Source organism: Oryctolagus cuniculus, chromosome 11 (genome assembly GCF_964237555.1).
Source record: "Oryctolagus cuniculus chromosome 11, mOryCun1.1, whole genome shotgun sequence".
Classification (NCBI taxonomy): domain Eukaryota; kingdom Metazoa; phylum Chordata; class Mammalia; order Lagomorpha; family Leporidae; genus Oryctolagus; species Oryctolagus cuniculus.
The window spans coordinates 106,121,627-106,141,578 of NC_091442.1; the positions used below are offsets into that span (position 1 = coordinate 106,121,627).

Consider the following 19,952-nt stretch of genomic DNA (forward strand, 5'->3'; position numbering starts at 1 on the left):
AAGTAAAATGAAAACAGATTTTTGTAAAACTTAAGAGTGGGAATGTGAGAGGGAGGAAGAACAAGGGTTGGAGCTTGGGTTATGGGAGGATAGGGTGGAAAGTATCACTATGTTCCTAATCTGTATATATGAAATACATGAAATTTGTATAAATTAAATGAAACTTTAAAAAATTAAAATAACGCAAGTTTTAAAAAAAGAAAAAGAAATAAAAATCTTCAGCAAGGCTTCTAGGCCCTTGCAATCTGGTTTCCATTAATTCATCCAACTTCACATCTGACCACAATCTCTTCACTCCCTGGGCTCCAATCACTTGGTCCCCACACAGGCCAAAATTTTCCTTCCAAGCTTTGGATTGTCCAATGCTTCTACTTAAAATAATCTTCCCTTCTCCTTTTTTTATCTTTGGATCCCTAAACAGTTCCATTTTCTTCTACAATGTTCTCTGACAGCATCATGTATTTCTCAACCTAGTGGCTCTAGCTTTTCAAAGAGAAAGGTAATGTTTTCTATGTGTATCAGTCTGAGCCTAGTGACTAACACCTTCGTGACATAATGGTTGCTCAATATTGTCCTGTAAATGATTGGATAAATGAATATTCTAGTGAATAACTCCTGTTTTCAGTAAAGGAAACTAAGGCTTGGAAAGAATAAGCAATTTGAGACAATATTCAGAGCAAATGCAATACATATTTTGTTAAAAGGCCATTCTAACTATCTAGATGGAAAAAATAGCATAAAAACTTCATGACAACTTCACTTAAAATACCATAATGAAACATACATTGTGGCCAAACAGGTTAAGCCACTGTTTGGAACATGCACATCCCATATCACAGTGCCAGTTCCAGTTCCAGCTACTCTGTTCTTCAATCAAGCTTTCTTCTAATTCATGTAAGAAAGGAGCATATCATGGCCCAAGTACTTGGGTTCCTGCCACCCATGTGGGAGACCTGAATGGAGTTTCCGGCCCCTGTCTTTGAGCTGGCCAAACCTTAACTGTTGTGAGCATTTGGAGAGTGAACCACTGATGAAAGACCTCTCTCTCTCTCTGCCCAATCTCTCTCTTTCTCTTCTTTGTCTTTCTCCTTTTCTGTCAATCTGCCTTTCAAATATATATATATATGTGTGTGTGTGTGTGTGTGTGTGTGTGTATAGATATATATGTGTGTATATGTATATATATTCCTTTAAAAGATGCCTTTAGATATTTTTTGGACGAGAAAGAGCTTTTGAGTTGCAGAACATTATCAAAAACTTGGAATAGAACTTAGTAATCTCTCCCGATTCTTGACATCAGAGAACCCTTAATCAGATCTGTCCCCATGAACATATGATAATACAGCAAGGGCATCTTGCCTTTCTGAAATTTAAAAACTGCTGTACATATAAATAAGTATCTGAAGTTTTTATTTCTTAATATATTGCTTCTATTTGGAAGCCCAGCGGAACAAAGAACATTTTGCTAACAAACATTATCTCTTAATGATGATCCTTGTATTGATCTAAGGAAAACTGAAAAGGGAATAGAGTGAACTGGAATGAAATACAGAATCATTCCACTGATTTTATGGAATTCTACCTGCCACTTAGAGCTATGAGGATGAATGACTTATACTCCCTGTAAAAAGTCATTCTTGGACTATCACAGATGACAAGTCATCCTAAGAGAGTCACTAGCAGTCTGCAGTTTGGGTGTAATGAATACCTGTTTTCTAAACCTGTTTTCTCATCTGCAAAATTTCTCTTCGAGTGGCTGTATGATGAGATGCAATTACTGGAAAGGACTTAGCATACTGCCCAGTACATAATCATTTATACCAGTTGGAATACTTTCTTCACAAGGAACAGAAAATCTGATGGGTAGTGGCCTAAATCATTCACATATTTATTGTTCAGTTGACAAGAGGCATGGAATAAACTGCCCAGCTAGCTACTGAGCTACTGAGGAGGCATTTCTCAAATTCTCTTGACCTCACTTTTGCAGTGGAAAAAATGTCTGTCACTGCTCCAGTCAAGGATTTCACAAGCACCTGCTATTTGACAGGAATGGCTAGATCTTTCTTGAGAAATCCAACAGAATGCTATGCTCCACTTGCTAGAAACAGATCTCAAAAACATCTCTAGTACAATCAGTGGCTGAGAGAATTGTAATTGTTGCAACTGACTTACCTAATCAATTTGCCTTCTTTTAAGCTGGGTCTAGCCCTTAGAATAGGATCCCGCTCTGTCAGTAAGGCTAAAACAGGGTGAATAGATATTGGTTAAGAGTATCTTGGGACAGAGTTGGTCATTCCTATGATTGTGAGTAGTAAGAGTGTGATGTTATGCTAAACTCTAAGAGCAATATTCAGGGTATAATGGAAAACAAAGCAGACAGCCCAAGGTCACACTGTCACCCAAAGGCATAAGTAAAACTGGAATCCACTTCTTTCTAACTTCAAAGTATATATCCTTTCCAGAATGATACCTTGTTATTCAACAGCAAGTACAATAGAATACAAATGATTGTTTAATTATAGGGATAAATCCATTAACAGAATAGTTACAAAAAATAATTATTCAAAAAAATTATCAAGCAAATTTGCTCAGATTGCAATTCTGACAAGTCATTTGGAAAGTTGCATGTTCAATTTGATGAGTAAAATTGCATGTGTAAAATCTGTTTTCAACATGACAGTAACTCCAATTAGTTAAAATAAATTATAATTTCTTCATTTGTAAAAATCTTTTTAGTTCCCAAAAAATCCGACACAAAGAAGTAGAGATAAATTTATTCATATGTAACTGAAAATGTAACTCTGTGAGAGTAGGAGTTTTTACCTCTTGTACCTAGAATAATGATAAACACATAGTATATGTTAAATAAATGCTAAATGAATAAATATGAATAAACGCATGAATAACGAGTATTTTCAGAGGAGGTGTTATGGTACAACAGGACTTATCCTCCCAAAACTCATGCGGATGTTTGTCTTAATATTAGTGGTTGATGGTTTAAGGGTGGAGACTTGATCTAACTGTGGCAGTTAGGAGGTAAGACTGGCGGGAGTTCTTTAGGTCACTGGGGGCATGCCTTCAGAGGGTGGTTCTTGCAAGAGACTTGAATACTACTTGAGTTCAAGTCTGGCCGAGGTTCTCTGTCTTGGCTCACCATGTGATCATGCCTCTGCATCCACCATGACAAGCCTCCACAGACTCTGGGGCCGCTCTGTCCTGAACTGCAACCCCAAAACTGTGCGTTAAATGAAACCCTTTCTTTCCCAAAGAAGCTTCTCCCAAGTATTTTGATTAAAGCAACAAAAAGCTGAGTATTATAAGTAGCATAATATGGAATTATGGGTACAACCTTGGGAGACAGATGCCCCTAGAGTCAAGTTTTAATTTAGTTATTTCCCATTTTAAGATATTCCACAAATTACATTTAAAGCTTCTAAATCTTGGTTTCCTCACAAATAAAATAGTCAATATCATGGCATCTGACTTAATATGAGATATGTAGACAGAACTTAGCACAAGAACCTGGCACATAGTAATTCATCAGTATATTTTAGCCAGTGCTATCTTCATCATCCTCAACATTGTCATCATCATCATTGGTAGCATTTTGCAATATAAAGGCAAAACACTTATCATAAGGCCAGTGCAGCACAGTGAGTTAAGTTGCTGTCTGCAATGCCAGTATCCCAATGGGCACTGGTTTAATTCCCAGGTGCTCTAATTCTGATCCAGCTCCCTGTTAATGAGCCTGGGAAAGCAGTGAAGGATGGCCCAAATCCTTGGGCCCCTGCACTCATGTGAGAGACCCAGAAGGATCTCGTGGCTCCTTGCTTCAACCAGGCCCAGCCTCGGCCACTGTAGTTGTTTGGGAAGTGAACCAGTGGATGGAAGATCTTTCTGTTTCTACTTTTTTCTCTCTTTATCTATAACTCTGCCTTTCAGAGAAATAAATAATGAATCTTTAAAAATCAAATGCGGTTTCTCCTTACAATTTTTTTTAAAGATTAATTAATTAATTTGAAAGAGTTACACAGAGAGAGAGAGGAGAAGCAGAGAGAGAGGAAGAGAGAGAGAGAGTGAGTTCTTCTACCTGCTGGTTCACTCCTCAATTGGCTGCAACAGGGGGAGGGAGCTGCGCTGATCCAAAGCCAGGAGTCAGGGGCTTTCTCCGGGTCTCCCGTGCGGGAGACTTGGGCCATCTTCTACTGCTTTCCCAGGCCATAGCAGAGAGCTGGATTGGAAGTGGAGCAGCCAGGACTCAAACCAGCACCCATATGGGATGTTGGCACTGTAGGCAGTGGCTTTACCCACTATGCCACAGCACCAGCCCCAAGTTTCTCCTTACAATTAAGACAACTTTTGGGTTGGGTAGTGTGGCATATCAGGTTAATCAGCTGCCCGTGACACTGGCATCTCATATGGGCACTGGTTTGTGTCCCAGCTCCCCCACTTCCAATCCGGCTCCCTGCTAATACCTTAGAAAAACAATGGACAATGGCCCAAGTGGTTGGACCCCTGAACTCACATGAGAGACCCAAATGAAGCTCCTGGCTCCTGACTTTGCCCTGGCCCAGCCCAGATCATGGTGGCCATTTGGGGAGTCAATCAATAGACAGAAGACCTCTTTCTCTCTGCTTCTTTCTCTCTCTCTGTAACTCTGTCAAATGAATAAATAAATCTTTAAAAATAATAATAAAATACATATTTCAACTGCTAGGTATATTTGTCCCCTTTTCCTAAGTCCATCATAAAGATAAAATAGAAATGGATCACAGAATGTGGGAGTGCATTGGAATACATCGAGGTATCCTAGAGACTGGTAAGAATGAAGGGTGGGCATGAGTAAATGGAAGTAGACCACAGAGGAATGTTGTGGTAGCTAGAGCACAGGGAAGTTTATAAATCTGGAGAAAGCTTAGCATCATGGAAGATCAGGTTCTGGAAGCCCTCACATACGCAATAGATGGGAGATATGTGATGTATGAAACACATCTCAACATAAAAGTATAAAACTGTATTCATTTTTGGAACTTAAAGTGAGATAATTAACTTGAATATCAGAAAGGGACAAGACACAGTAGCATAGCAGCTGAAGTAGAAGCCAGAGCTAAACATCTAATATAGATAATGCTAGTAGGTACAGAGACCCTCCACGTGTCAGTGGTACTAAAATTTTAGTATCCACAGTTGTGTGTAATATTCACAATCACCAGTTGGGTTAGAGACGGTGATTTTCAACCTCACTCAGGGCATGAGGAAACAAGTTCATAGAGCATCATCTAAATGAAACGGAGTTGATCAGAGTTACATTCAATGATATGTACTAAAACCAGATTTCTGTGACTTAACCAAATATGAGTTTAATGAGTACAGCAATCAGAGCTAATACAAAAGCTTAGAAAGTCATTGAAGATATAGTTTCCTCCTAGCTTCTAATTGCACTGTCTCTAGCACATGTCTGTTAACCTCATGGTCAGGAGATGGCTGCTCTACCTCCAGCCATTGCATTTGTCATGCAGGCAGAAAAAAGGGGAAAATCAAAGAACACGGTATATATTAGCTGAATCTATTTCTTTTGATGTGGAAAATGATACCCCTTTCCAAACAGTCCTATTTACATCCAGTTGACCAAAATAAATTAATAGTTACTTTAATTAAGGAAGCAGGGAGATAAGAATATCTTTACCTGGAATATTATTGCTTTAAATAAAACTGGTATGGTGTCAGAAAGGAGAGAATAGTTACTGGGTCAACAAACAGTTGTGACTATCATGATGGCTATTGGATGCCAAAGCTCAATAAAGAAATGTTCTTATAGTCACCATTCCAGTACTAAATTTGGAAATTCTAAACTTCTTCTATATCCCACATAAAAAAGGGTTCAAGACCAATTTGTCACTCCAGTGATAGTTTTCATTAAAGTACTGCTTCTGAAATCCCAGCCCTGAAGCAAAGAGGAAGGAAGACTGAACAGTGCCCCCGCTCTTGAATCACTACTCACCTCCCTTACCCTTTTACAATGCAGTAAATGACCATCAAGCCTTCTGCTCCCCGATGACCAAACACCGAAAATAATTTTCTTTGAGAAGACTTTGTTCAACCTAATTTGTGAGTAAAATTTCCTAAGGGCAGCAGTGAAAGGCCGAAGATAATGAGGAAGTCTTCAAACTCAGAGGAACTGATGAGATCTGCTCTCTTAAGTTACCACACACCATTAATCAATTGTTACTAGGCAGAGGCACGGATCCCAGATAGAGGTCAATGGATCACATGACCCAAAGCACTCCAAATCCCCAGTGTCCTGCTGCTTGAACTAAAGCCTGAATGACTTTGTAACTTAGCAGGACTCACAACCTATGCTGATTGCTGATTTTTCATATCGAAGGTTCAGGTCAAACTGTAGAAGTCTCCGGGTGAAGCAAAGTAGAAAAGCAAGGGACAGAGAGCCAAGCAAAGTAGGGGAAGAGGTCACACAACAAACAGGACAAGTTGATCACACAATCACAAGAAAGAACCAAACTGGAAGCAAAGATTGCATTTAGCACTTTATCTAACTTTCTGTACCCCTATTTGAAGATTATAATATATTGACCTGTCATTTTAAAAAACATTTAAATTTAATTTTATCCATTTTGTCAATCCAACTGACAGATATTATATTCCATCCTTTTCCTTGGAGCACAGTATTTTGATTTTTCAGATGCTCTGTAAACCAGATCCCATTATGTTAGAGCTGTAAAGTGTCTTGCTCTTCTTTGCTTTGACTTCCCCTCTGATTTTATTTATTTTATTTTCAGAATCTGGAAGATTCTGAAAAATAGATACATAAACAACTCAACATCTCCTTTACCTATCTCTTATATTAGCAAAATCCTCAAATCCCAAACTCTATTAGTTCATTCTTCAGATTCTAGAATTTTCTTAGTACTAAGAAATAATATCAACGTAAAAAAGTCAAGTTGCCTATTACAAGGAGCAGATCTCTTTTATTTGTTTTATTTTCCAAGTAATTATACGCTATCTTGGGTCTGTATGTTATTGGTCACATTGTAAACAAATCTGGGCAACAACCACATTGGGTAGAAATACACAAAATGCCAACCTGAGAAACCAATCAGGCAATGGAGAAGTTCTATTTCCATATCATTTTAGATGTGGAAGAAGTAGTGCTATTCCACTGTAAGCTTGGAAGCCCCCGTCATTAGTTCTCAAAGTAGCAGAGATCCTCTAATTTGTCAGATAAAACCTTCCCATAGTTATACCAAAGCAGAAAAATCTGTATACATTCTAATTTGCCATGACAAAGGTGAAGAGACAAAATGATTTAACTGAGGATCTCAGTGTCTATTGTTGGTGTAGGTTAAATCTTTTCTAATATCACCTTTTTTTTTAAACTTCTGAAAGCCAGAGAGCATGTCAGATGAAATGCTTAGGAATCTTTCTGGATATGGACAAAATATACCAAAAGTAAATCTTGCATATATTTTGACCAGTATTCTACTTTTAGGAATTTATATTGTAAAAATAATCAGAAGAGTACACAATAAGAATATGTAATATGTAGTTATCATATCATCAAAATATATTTGATATGATGAAATTTGCAAATAACTAAAATTTTTCCCAAATAGTAAAATGGTTGATCAAATAACAGTGTAATAGTACATAAAACTATAATGGTATTTAAAAGGGTCATATCTGTTGATACTACAAAAGAAGTCACAATTCATTATGATAGAAGCAAAAAATCAACTCTTCATTGAACTAAATAGTATGAACTCTTTATTGAAAAATAAACTCTATGAGACTATGCTAAGAAAAACGCACAAAAGGATATGCTCCAAAATGTAAACAATGCTTATCATTAGTTGATTATACCATATGAAATTTCTGCTTCTTCTTAATACTTTTTCATAATTTGTATTTTGTATTTTAAATAATAATGAGAAAACTATGCAAGATGTTGTTTTCATCTTGAGGAGGAAAAAGAGGGAGAGGGTAGGAGAGAATTTTCTGCACTAATGCCTGCCTTGTCATCACAATGGTGACATGCATGCAAAGGGCCTAAAGAGAGAGGTGGAGAAAAAGCAAGAAGGAAGGCTTCACCACACTAAATGAAAAGCAAACAATATGCATAACAGCATCTTAAGATGTACCACTCTGCTGGGAAACCCCAAGACAAAAGAATTATCGGACACAACAGTTCAAAGCATATTGCACCTGTCAAAACGTCTGTCATCTTCTATAGAACTGCACCATTCTAAGAGAGAAAGGGGTAACTTTAGCAAAGTCACACAGGAACGACAGCTTACTTTGTCTCCTTCCTCTAGCCAACTCCTCCATCTGAAAGCCATTGAGCTCCATGCTAAAGATTGCCTGGAAGGACCAGACAATAGGAAGGTCTCTTTCATTGTCAAGGACAGTTACACTTTGAAGATGACGCTCAAAAAGAGGTTAAAATGGGTCAACAAGCAATTGTTGGGGCTAAGGAAGGACATGTGAAGAGAACATTGTTAAAGTCACACACAAAAAAAATCTCAATTTCAAGGAATTCAACTTTAATCTAGAGGAGGTGTGGGAAGGAAGACACTAACATGCAGTATTGACTTCTGATTTCATTCCAAAGAGGAATTAAGGGGGCAGGGGACCTACCCCTAAAGAATTAGTAGATAGTTTGTAGATGGTCTTTTCTATTCCAAACATCCAACTATGCAGTGTACTGGGAGATAAGTACAATTAAGGGCAAAGTAAGAAAATGTGATTTTGTTTTAAAAGAAAAATGAAAGATATGTAATTGGTGCTAACTTCATGCTGGTTACCACATTTTTAAGAATTAAATTTTTCAGGTGAACTTTAAGGAACGTGTTGCATTTTGTCTAATGATTGGAAAATGCCTTCCCTATTTAAACAGCAGTTACTATTTTTGTGCAATTTCTCAGATAGCCTGAATAAAGAAAGCTTAGAAACCCATTTGATAAAAGCTAATATACAGAAAAGCAGTGTGACAAATTCAAGTCAGCTTGCATAGGTTTATGTCTGGCTTTCTTGTATAGGATATGTGACTTTAGACAACTAACTTAACCTCTCTACTCTCAGATTACTTCTTTGTAAACAGGGCTAACAGCAATACACCATGGTATTACTGGAAGAATTAAAGATAGTGCATTCCAGAGAAAGGAAACATAGGTCCACACAGAAACTTAGACATAAATATTGATGGCAGAATTATTAATAATAATGAAGTAGAGACCACCCCAATATCTATCAATTGATGAACAATTAAGCAAAATGTGGTATATCCATACAATGGAATATAAAAGAATATAAAGTGTTTGTGTATATGTATTAAATATATATAAAGTACTTTTATATGAAGTATATATATAAAGTAATTCATTAAAAGGAATTATTGTCATACAATAAAGATGAAAACATCTTAAAAAATTACTTCAAGTGGGATCGGTGTTTAATGCAGTTGGGATTCCCCATCTGATATTTGAGTTGCCTGGGTTTGGGTCGTGGTTTTGTTCTTGATTCCACCTCCTTGCTAATGTACTCTGATACAATTATTCTTAGGTGTTTAAATTTAACTGAAAAGTGATCCCTGTTAAATATAAGAGTGGGAATAAGAGAGGGAGGAGATGTATAGTTCAGCACATGCTCAATCAGACTTGCCACAAACGGCAGAGTTAGAAACATGCCAGGGGATTACAATTCAATCCCATCAAGGTGGCATGTACCAATGCCATCTCACTAGTCCCAGTGATCATAATGATAGGATTAAGAGTCAAAGGGATCACATAAACAAGACTAGTGTCTGCTAATACTAACTGATAGAATTAAAAAGGAGAGAACGATCCAACATGGGAAGCAGTATACACAGCAGACTCATAGAATGGCAGATGTCCTAAACAGCACTCTGGCCTCAGAATCAGCCCTTAAGGCATTTGGATCTGACTAAAAAGCCCATGAGAGTATTTCAGGCATGAAAAGCCAAGACACTGTGGCAAAAAAAAAAAAAAAAAAAACCTAAATGAATGATCTCTGTGAGTGAGATCCCAGTGGAAAGAACAGGCCATCAAAGAAGGAGGGACCTTTCTCTGAAGGGAGGAGAAAACTTCCACTTTGACTATGACCTTGTCTAAATAAGATCAGAGTTGGCAAACTTGGGAGGCTTCCATAGCCTTGGCAACTCATGACAAGAGCCTCGGGTGATTACTGATGCCATAAACAAGAGTGTCAATTTGTTAAGTCAACAACAGGAGTCACTGTGCACTTACTCCTCATGTAGGATCTCTGTCCTTAATGTGTTGTCCAATGTGAATTAATGCTATAACTAGTACTCAAACAGTACTTTACACTTTGTGTTTCTGTGTGGGTGGAAACTGTTGAAGTCTTTACTTAATTTATACTAAATTGATCTTCTGTATATAAAGATAATTGAAAATGAATCTTCATGTGAATGGAATGGGAGAGGGAATGGGAAATGGGAGGGTTGTAGGTGGGAGGGAAGTTATGGGTGGGGGAAAAGCCATTGTAATCCATAAGCTGTACTTTGGAAATTTATATTTATTAAATAAAAGTTCAAAAAATGTACTCTGATAGACAGTAGGTGATGGTTCATATACTGTGTCTCTGCCACCCACTTGGGAGACCAAGATGGAGTTCTAGGTTTCTATCTTCAGCTTTCCCAACCCTGGCTTTTGCAGGCATTTGGGAATTGAATCAGTGGATGAAAGATTTTCTTTGTGTGTGTGTCTCTCTCTGTTTTTCTCTGCCTATCTGCCTTTCAAATAGATAAAAATAAATACTTTTAAATTATAAGTGAACAGTTTATTTGCCAAACATCATGTATTATATGATTCCAGTTATTCATTAATATATTATTACATTCATATTTAATGTACAGAATAAGGAAATCTATACAGACAAGAGTAGATTAGTGTTTTCTTAGACCCAGGGGATGGGGAGTAGAACAAGGTTACAGCTAAATGGTACAGGGTTTGTATTTAGCAAATGAAAGTGCTGTAAGATGGACTGTGGTGATAGTTGCACATATCTGTGAATACCCTAAAATTCAGGGAGTTTGTACATTCTAAATGGGTGATTTCTATGATATGTGAATATATCTCAGCAAAACAGCTAAAATAAATAAAAGTAATCAAGCAAGATTGATGGTCAAACTTGTTTGGCAAAAATAGAACAAAAACTCAAACAGAAAAAAAGGAGGGAGGGAAGGAGTAGGGCTACTGCAATAAAGAAGTCAGAATAGTGCACAGCACACAGTAAGTGCTCAATAAGCAATGACCACCAGTATAATTTTTCTGATCAAATACAAATGCTGTGTGCACCTTGGGAAAAACTTTGGAAAACAGTATTGTTATGCATCCTAATAGGAAGATGGAAATTTCCATTTTAATTCTAAAGTATTCATATTTTAAAATATTTTGTTTTTATTTTATTTTTAAAATTTACTTGAGAAGGAGAGAGAGAGAGAGAGAGAGAGAGAGAGAGAGAGGTGTCATCCATTTGCTAGTTCACTTCCCAAATGCTCATAACAGCCAGGGCCAGACTGAAACTGTGAGCTAGGAATTGTATCCATGTCTCTCATTTGGGTGTCAGGGACTCAGCTACTAAAGTTATCTGCTGCCTCCCAGGATGCACATTAGCAGAAGTTAGAATCAGGAGTGGAGCTGGGATGCAAACCCAGGCACTCTGATATGGTATATGGGCCTTCTAGCCAGTATCTTTAACTGCTGGGACAAATGCCCACCACTAAAAATATTTTAAAATTTAAGTTTATGTCTCTGAAGTCAAAAGGCAAAATACCTGTCAAATAGTCTATTTAAAAAGATATATTTCAAAATGAAATGAAGGAATTTTTTTCTTTTTTGAAGAGCTTGTGATTTAACTACATAGAGTAAAGTATTTATTGGTGTCTCTAAATTTTATTTTTTCTTTGAAAGCAGTATGTTTATGTGTGCATGTGTGTGTGTGTGTGAGAGGGGGTGGGGGTGAAAGAGAGAGAGAATTAGAGAGAGAGAGATTCATTCTCCAAATACCTGCCAACAGCCCAGGATGGGCCAGACAAAAGCCAGGAGTTGGGAACACAATCCTCCATGTAGCAAAGACCCAGATACTTGAGCCATCACCTACTGCCTCCCAGGGAGTGCACTGGTAGGAAGCTGGATATGAAGTGGAGCCAGTACTTGAACCTAAGCACTCTAACACAGGATGTGAACATCCAAATAAGTGGGTTAACACCACAGCACAGTGCCCACACCATGTCAACTCTGTAGCAATTGAATAGCTACAGAGTGAAACGGAGAAAAATGAAAAAGACCATTGTCTGTGAAATGTACTCACAGTTGGGTTCATTTTTTACAAAGTCTTTGGACTATTTTCCAAAGGCAATTCATACTATCCCTATATGAAAAAGATGGTATGTTTTGGTTATAAACATTCAAAATCTCAAGCAATTCAAAGATAAAATGAGTAAGGTTCACTTCCCTCCCCCACATGAATTCAACTTTTTTCTCCTCCTTTCCTCCTCAGTATCAACATATGTGTTTATAAATATGCAGATGTATTTCACTAAATGAAATAAATTATACATTTCTTTATCCTTTTTTAAAAATAGATTTACTAAAAACCAATGGAGGGCTGGTGCTGTGGCATAGTAGGCTGAGCCTCTATATGTGGTGCTGGCATCCCATATGGGTGTCGGTTTGAATCCCAGTTGCTCCACTTCTGATCCAGTTCCCTGCTAATGGCCTGGGAAAGCAGTGGAACATAGTCCAAGTGCTTAGGCCCCTGCACCCACATGGGAGGTCTAGAAGATGCTCCTGGCTCCTGACTTATGATTGGCCCAGCTCTGGCCATTATAGCCATTGGGGAGTGAACTAGTGGATGGAAGACCTCTCTCTCTGTCTCTCCCTCTGTCTGTAACACTGCCTCTCAAATAAATAAATAAATCCTTAAAAAAGAAAGGAAGAAAAACCAATGGGAATGACACTTCAGAGACCTCATCTGCAACAGGCAATTTCAGGGCCCTTTTCCTTAAAGAGGCTTCTTCAAACTGTATATATTTCAGGCTCCACGAAAGTTGATTGGCTCTTAGTTGGTATTCCCTACTCTACCTACTACTTTATCCATTCTCCAAAGTCAAGTTCAAATTCTGTCACTGAAAGCCCTCTGTGATTACCAGGACTTAAATTGGACTCTGTCTCCTCTACATTTACACCTCACTTGTGTGCTATACAACTTCAATTTTTTTTCCTAAAACCCTCTGATGTAGTTTAGTTGGGAATTTTCAAATTTTTGTAGATTATGTCCCAAAAATAATATGTAATGGTATATAGTCATGTATTATTTAAGGCTACCTTTATGGGGATCTCAGGTAGCATTCCCTATAAAATATATTAATAGATACTCATAAATAGGCCTAGTAAATATAATAAATAAGGACTGTCAAGGGGAGCCACTTCCAGTTGGCTCATAACTGACACTAAATGAACCTTGTTTTCAGAGATTGATTTTGGGTTTCAGAACTGTAATGAATGCCTTAAGGGCTGATTCTGAGGCCAGAGTGCTGTTTAGGATATCTGCCATTCTATGAGTCTGCTGTGTATTCCGCTTCCCATGTTGGATCATTCTCTCCCTTTTTTATTCTATCAGTTAGTATTTGCAGACACTAGTTTTGTTTATGTGATCCCTTTGACTCTTAATCTTATCATTATGATCAACTGTGAACAGAAATTGAACACTTGGACTAGTGAGATGGCATTGGTACATGCCACCTTGATGGGATTGAATTGCAGTCCCCTGGCATGTTTCTAACTCTACCATTTGGGGAAAGTCTGATTGAGCATGTTCCAAATTGTACATCTCTTCCCTCTCTTATTCCCACAACCATATTTAACAGGGATCACTTTTCAGTTAAGTTTCAACACTTAAACTTCCACTTTGACTATGACCTTGTCTAAATATGATCAGAGACAGCAAACTCAAAAGACCTCTATAGCCTTGGCAACTCATGACAAGAGCCTAGGGTGATTGCTGATGCCATAAACAAGAGTGTCAATTTGTTAAGTCAACAACAGGAGTCACTGTGTACTTATTCCTCATGTAGGATCTCTGTCCTAAATATGCTATACATTGTGATTTAATGCTATAACTAGTACTCAAACAGTATTTTACACTTTGTGTTTCTGTGTAGGTGCAAACTGTTGAAAGCTTTAGTTAATATATGCTAAATTGATCTTTTGTATATAAAGATAATTGAAAATGAATTGATGTGAATGGAAGGGGAGAGGGAGCGGGAAAGGGGAGGGTTGTTGGTGGGAGGGAAGTTATGGGGGGGAAGCCATTGTAATCCATAAGCTGTTCTTTGGAAATTTATATTCATTTAAAATTTAAAAAAAAAGAACTGTAATGAATGAGTATAGACCTGAATATTACTTTGCCATGATTTCACATCTCATCACCTAGATTTTAAATAATCCAAAATAGATCTTCACTGCCATATACCCCAGAAAAAAACTTTCAGCACATAATGGTTATTCAATAAATTTTACAGAATGGATGAGTGGAAGAATTAAGTCATACTAGGTTGAGCTTATCCAGGAAGGGGATTGTGCCTTTTTTCAGTGGACATACATAGCACCAGGGCCAGGGCTTAACATGTGGTAGATATGACAAATGTGGATGAGTTGAATAACACTTCTCAAATCTCTCACAATGATCACCTAGGACAGTAAGTATCCAATAAACATTCCATGATTGATCCTATATCACTGACTTTAAAAATCTGATTTCACACAATGGGAACACACAGGGTTGGGAGGCATAGAGGGAACATTAGCAGAGAAAAAGTAGACATGGCCAAATATTATTATGGAAAAGCATTGATACAAGGAGTCATATTTCACAAAGATCTTAGACCATTCAAAAGAAATGCCACACACCTTAAACATTCTGCATCATTTTTCTTAGTGTCACCTCTTTCTTGACAACAACCTCTTTCCTAAGTCTCTATATTATTTCAAGTCCTCAGCATCAAATTTGTAGATGAAAAAAAATTGCCTTATTTCTCTCTTTGGGTGGTTTCAGATTGTTTTACAGAGTTGGGCTGAAAGATCACATTTGGAGGATGCCAGCTGGCATCTGTAACCTGAACTGAACTTTTCCAAGTTGGAGTCTCTAAATAGAATAATTTATTAATCCATCAAGCACATACAACATTTTTAAACATAGAATTTGCTTTGTATAAGATATTGGAGTGTAATGTCTGTAAGCAAAGGGTGATGGACGCAATCACCATTTGGCCAAATTGCTTTGCCTCTGTGTTTCAGCTTCCACACTGGGTAATACCACTGAAATCACAGAACTGATAAACAATATAGGAAATGAAAACTTCTCAAAAACACATGATGGCTTGGTCACTAGATATACCGCTCAATGTCCATGTAAGGTAGTTGGATCTCCAAGCCCTTAAATGTCCCCAACTTATCCAAAGACAATATATGCGCTAATTGTTGTTGATATTGGTCATAAAATAATGACTTACATTTGTACATTATTCTTAATTTTTTTTTGACAGGCAGAGTGGACAGTGAGAGAGAGAGAGAGACAGAGAGAAAGGTCTTCCTTTGCCATTGGTTCACCCTCCAATTTTAGTTTGATAGTAACAAAATATTTTATCCCAATTGAACAGTGAAGAAACTGAGCCAAATCGTGGGAGTGACACTGAATTCAGGTCACATTTACAGGAACATATTCTTAGCTCCTCATGTCTAGGTTGGCTCCGGCCCATAGCCTTTCCTTAATGCTCCTACTACAATATCCCACCCCTTTCACTAGTCTGATGTTGGTCAGCTCCAATAAACTTGAAAAGCATTGCCATCTTTCATAAACCTCAAAACCGCCTTCCTTTCCCCTGTTTTCTGAGCTTTCATTCACAGGGCTGATGTTGTTTCATACAAAAAGAACTATGTGATAATCATCTCTAATCCTGCTTTGCCCTTCAAAGAGTTCAAATTCATGTATGTTGTCAACCCACAATTATCACTTCACATTCTGCGCCAGGTTATAAGGAGGTAACAGGACTTAAATGAAATTTCTATGCTCACCTCATTTATGTATCAACAGCCTGGTATAAAAGCTGCTTTATAGGTGTTGGTGACATACAAACACCCATATTCATATGTGTGTATACATATATATATATATATACTACCTTTAATAATATACAATATGAATTTGTATGTATGATAAAATTTTATTATGTAATGATAATAATGCTTTTAAACTGGCTTATACATATGTGTATAATTTTTTATTATCATTAAAAATTAAGTTATCTTATCTAGGAAATGGAGATAATAATATCTATTGCATGAAGTCATTGTGAGGATTAAGTGAATTGAACATTTATAACAGTTCCTACTACACAATAAATATTAGCTTTCTATAGTTATTTTTTTATTTTATGTTTTTAAAAGGATTCCTTGCTTATAGACAGTTTTCACTAAAGATTGTCTTTAATATTCAATCTCTTCAATGCACCAATATTTTAATTCAATATCTATTTTCCAATGCACCTTTGAGAAAAATATTTTCATAAAGTAGCATATTCTGCTTCTTAGAAGACACATAGAGTATATGGTAGTAAATATGCATAAGTAAAGTCATACACTTTAAACAGAAGAAATCAAAGCAAATTTTAACTGAGAAATGACACAATTACTTGATGCCCTAGTACCTCAACCAAGTCCTCACTGCCTCATTGTGCTATGCATGAACATATATTAGTTATTTCCAAAAATTGAGCATCCTCAATTATAGCTGTTTAATTCAGCACTGTTTAAGGAGTGTTTTGTACCCTCATGCTCATCTCAGAACAATTTACAATGGCTAAGATATGGAATCAACCCAGATGTGCATCAACTGAGGACTGGATAAAGAAAGTATGGTATACATACACTATGGAGTACAACACAGTGATAAAGAAAATGAAATCCTTTCATTTGCAAAAAAATGGATACAACTGGAAACCATTATACTTAGTGTAGTAAGCCAGTCACAAAAAGACAAATACCATATGGTTTCTCTGATCTGTGGTAACTAAAGAGTACCTAAAATGCAGTCTATAGGAGTGAAACTGACACTTCAAGATGCATTGATTTTGGGCCGGCGCCACAGCCCAGTAGGGTAATCCTCCACCTAGCGGTGCCGGCACACCAGGTTCTAGTCCCAGTCAGGGTGCCGGATTCTTTCCCAGTTGACCCTCTTCCAGGCCAGCTCTCTGCTGTAGCCAGGGAGTGCAGTGGAGGATGGCCCAAGTTCTTGGGCCCTGCACCCCATGGGAGACCAGGAGAAGCACCTGGCTCCTGCCTTCGGATCAGCGCGGTGCACCGGCCACAGTGCACCAGCCGTGGCGGCCATTGGAGGGTGAACCATCGGCAAAAGGAAGACCTTTCTCTCTGTCTCTCTCTCCTCTCTCACTATCCACTCTGCCTGTCAAAATAAAAGATGCATTGATTTTGAACAGCCTTTGCCTTGACTGTCAAGGAACAATATTTTTTTCTTTTTTCTTCATACTAATTGGTGAACATTAATCCTACTTAGAGTAGGATTAATTTTATGATTATAAAAATTATCTGAAAATTGATCTCTGTAAAAAATAAGAATGGGAAAGGAAGAGGGAAGAGAAAGAAGGGCAGGAGTATGGGTGGGAGGGAGGTTGGGGAGAAAGATTCCTCATGTTCCCAAATCTGTATCTATTAAATGCATGAAGTTGCATTCCTTAAATAAAATAAAATAATTAAATACACACACACAAACACACACAGAATGAACAGCATGGGGAAATATTTAACCTCACTGACCTTGGTGCATTTGTGTCCAAGTCTAGTGTGAAGGGAGATGTCATTCCGAGAGATGACTAGTTGGAAGCCCATGACCAGGTGGAGATGCTCCTCATTCATCCCTATCTTCCCATGCCTGGACCACCTAATTTTCTCCCAACATGTACACCTATAATAAGAAAAAATAAGCAGAGACAGCTTGTTACACACCTCCACTTAAATTATTTGAAAATAATTTTTTTTTTTGACAGGCAGAGTGGACAGTGAGAGAGACAGAGAGAAAGGTCTTCCTTTGCCGTTGGTTCACCCTCCAATGGCTGCCGCGGCCAGCACGATGCGGCCGGCGCACTGCGCTGATCCAATGGCAGGAGCCAGGTACTTATCCTGGTCTCCTATGGGGTGCAGGGCCCAAGCACTTGGGCCATCCTCCACCGCACTCCCTGGCCACAGCAGAGAGCTGGCCTGTAAGAGGGGCAACCCGGACAGAATCCGGCACCCCGACCAGGATCAGAACCCGGTGTGCTGGCACCGCAAGGTGGAGGACTAGCCTAGTGAGCCGCAGCGCCGGCCTGAAAAGAAATCCTTACTTTCAATCCTACTGGTCTACTTGGATCTGGTATGTTTAGAATACAGTATCGAGCAGTGTTTTTTCAAGTTTGTTCCAAAGGATGCAAGTGCCGTAAAACATTAGATGTATATTTATAAAATGCATATATGTGTACACACAAACATCAGTGTTCTCTGAGTAACCAAAGTTGGCAACCATTGGGTTAAACAGCATTTATCAGAGTTGTTTTTTCTATTGTGAGATTTCTCAGGGACCTAATATGTCCTACAATTTGCTAACAGGGAGCACGGTGTGCCACATCATTCAGAAATATTTATCTACAGACTCTCCATTTCACAAAGCATCATTCTAGTACTAGCTTCCATGGAATGTACGATGGGAAACTGCTTTAGAATAGGATCAATTGCATATTTTACATCTTTTGCCTGAATCCCTTTTCTCAATTCTGAATAGAATTGCTCTGTCTGTATTGCATTTTTTAGAAAATTCACTGATTTCCACTTATGGACTGAGAAAATTCACTTACTCTATCAAATAGATATTCTACTCTTGGAACTGACCATTAGAAACTTACGGTTGTTTTAGATTCACTTAAAGTAATTGACCTGAAAAAAACTATCTTCACTAACTCATAATTAAAAAGCAAATTAAAACATCCCAAACTGAAAATTCTACATGAAATCCATGAATTTGCCCACACATTTCTACCCAACCAAATGGCATGAAGTCAAACTTACAGGTCACATGAACTCTGGAGTAGACACTGTGATAGCCTCAGGAGTCTTAGAAATCATCGACGGCAATCTGCACATTCTCTTATGATAAAAACACACACAGAAATAATTCAAAGCAGCACATTATATTCTAAAAACATTGTTATCACATTAATCTGCAACCAGGAAAGCTCTAAAGTTTGGGATTACCAGTTTTCTTTAAAACACATTACTACTAGTCATGGTTAACATGCAAAGAAATTAACTAGTCTTCAAAGAAGTGAGCAGATTCTAAAGTGTTGGCATTTACTGCTGACAACACGTCATTCCTATTAAAGCTCTGAGACTTACATTTGGACTTGAGACACATGGTGTCATAAGTGTAGTCATGATATACTTAATTTTATCCAAAGGGGGGAAAAAACTCTAATGCAGTAAGTTTTTAAAACCTGCATGTATAAAATCATGACTCTAATCCTGCAGGAAAATTGCTAGGAATTTGAGCGCAACACTGCATCTGGATGTATAAGTATTGGTCACATTGATTTCCGTTACTGAGTATTAAAAATATATATATTAAAAAGAAAAAATATAAATCTGATAAAAATCACTGGATAAAGTTGGCTTCAACATTACATCACAGTGAAAAACAGCTATATTAAGCTGTTAAGCAGAGTCAAAATATTGTCCGAAACTACTGGTTTGATAATGCATTCTCTAAGCTGCTGCAGTATTTTCTATTACAAATCGGAAAATTCAGAATCTCTTTCACATTAAACTTAGTCCCAAGTGTTTCAAACGGGC

At 37.7% G+C, this 19,952-nt stretch overlaps 1 protein-coding gene across 10 annotated transcripts in view; it reads right to left on the reverse strand.

Moving 5' to 3' along the window:
- C11H12orf42 (chromosome 11 C12orf42 homolog) overlaps positions 1-19,952 on the reverse strand; it is a 325,319-nt gene that overhangs the window by 113,505 nt on the left and 191,862 nt on the right. For all 10 annotated transcript variants that reach the window (XR_011380238.1, XR_011380237.1, XR_011380234.1 and 7 more), the window contains 2 exons: positions 19,173-19,250; positions 17,889-18,036 (listed from right to left, as the gene is read on the reverse strand). The gene's annotated coding sequence lies outside the window, so the exon portion shown is untranslated. The remainder of the gene's footprint in view (positions 1-17,888; positions 18,037-19,172; positions 19,251-19,952) is intronic.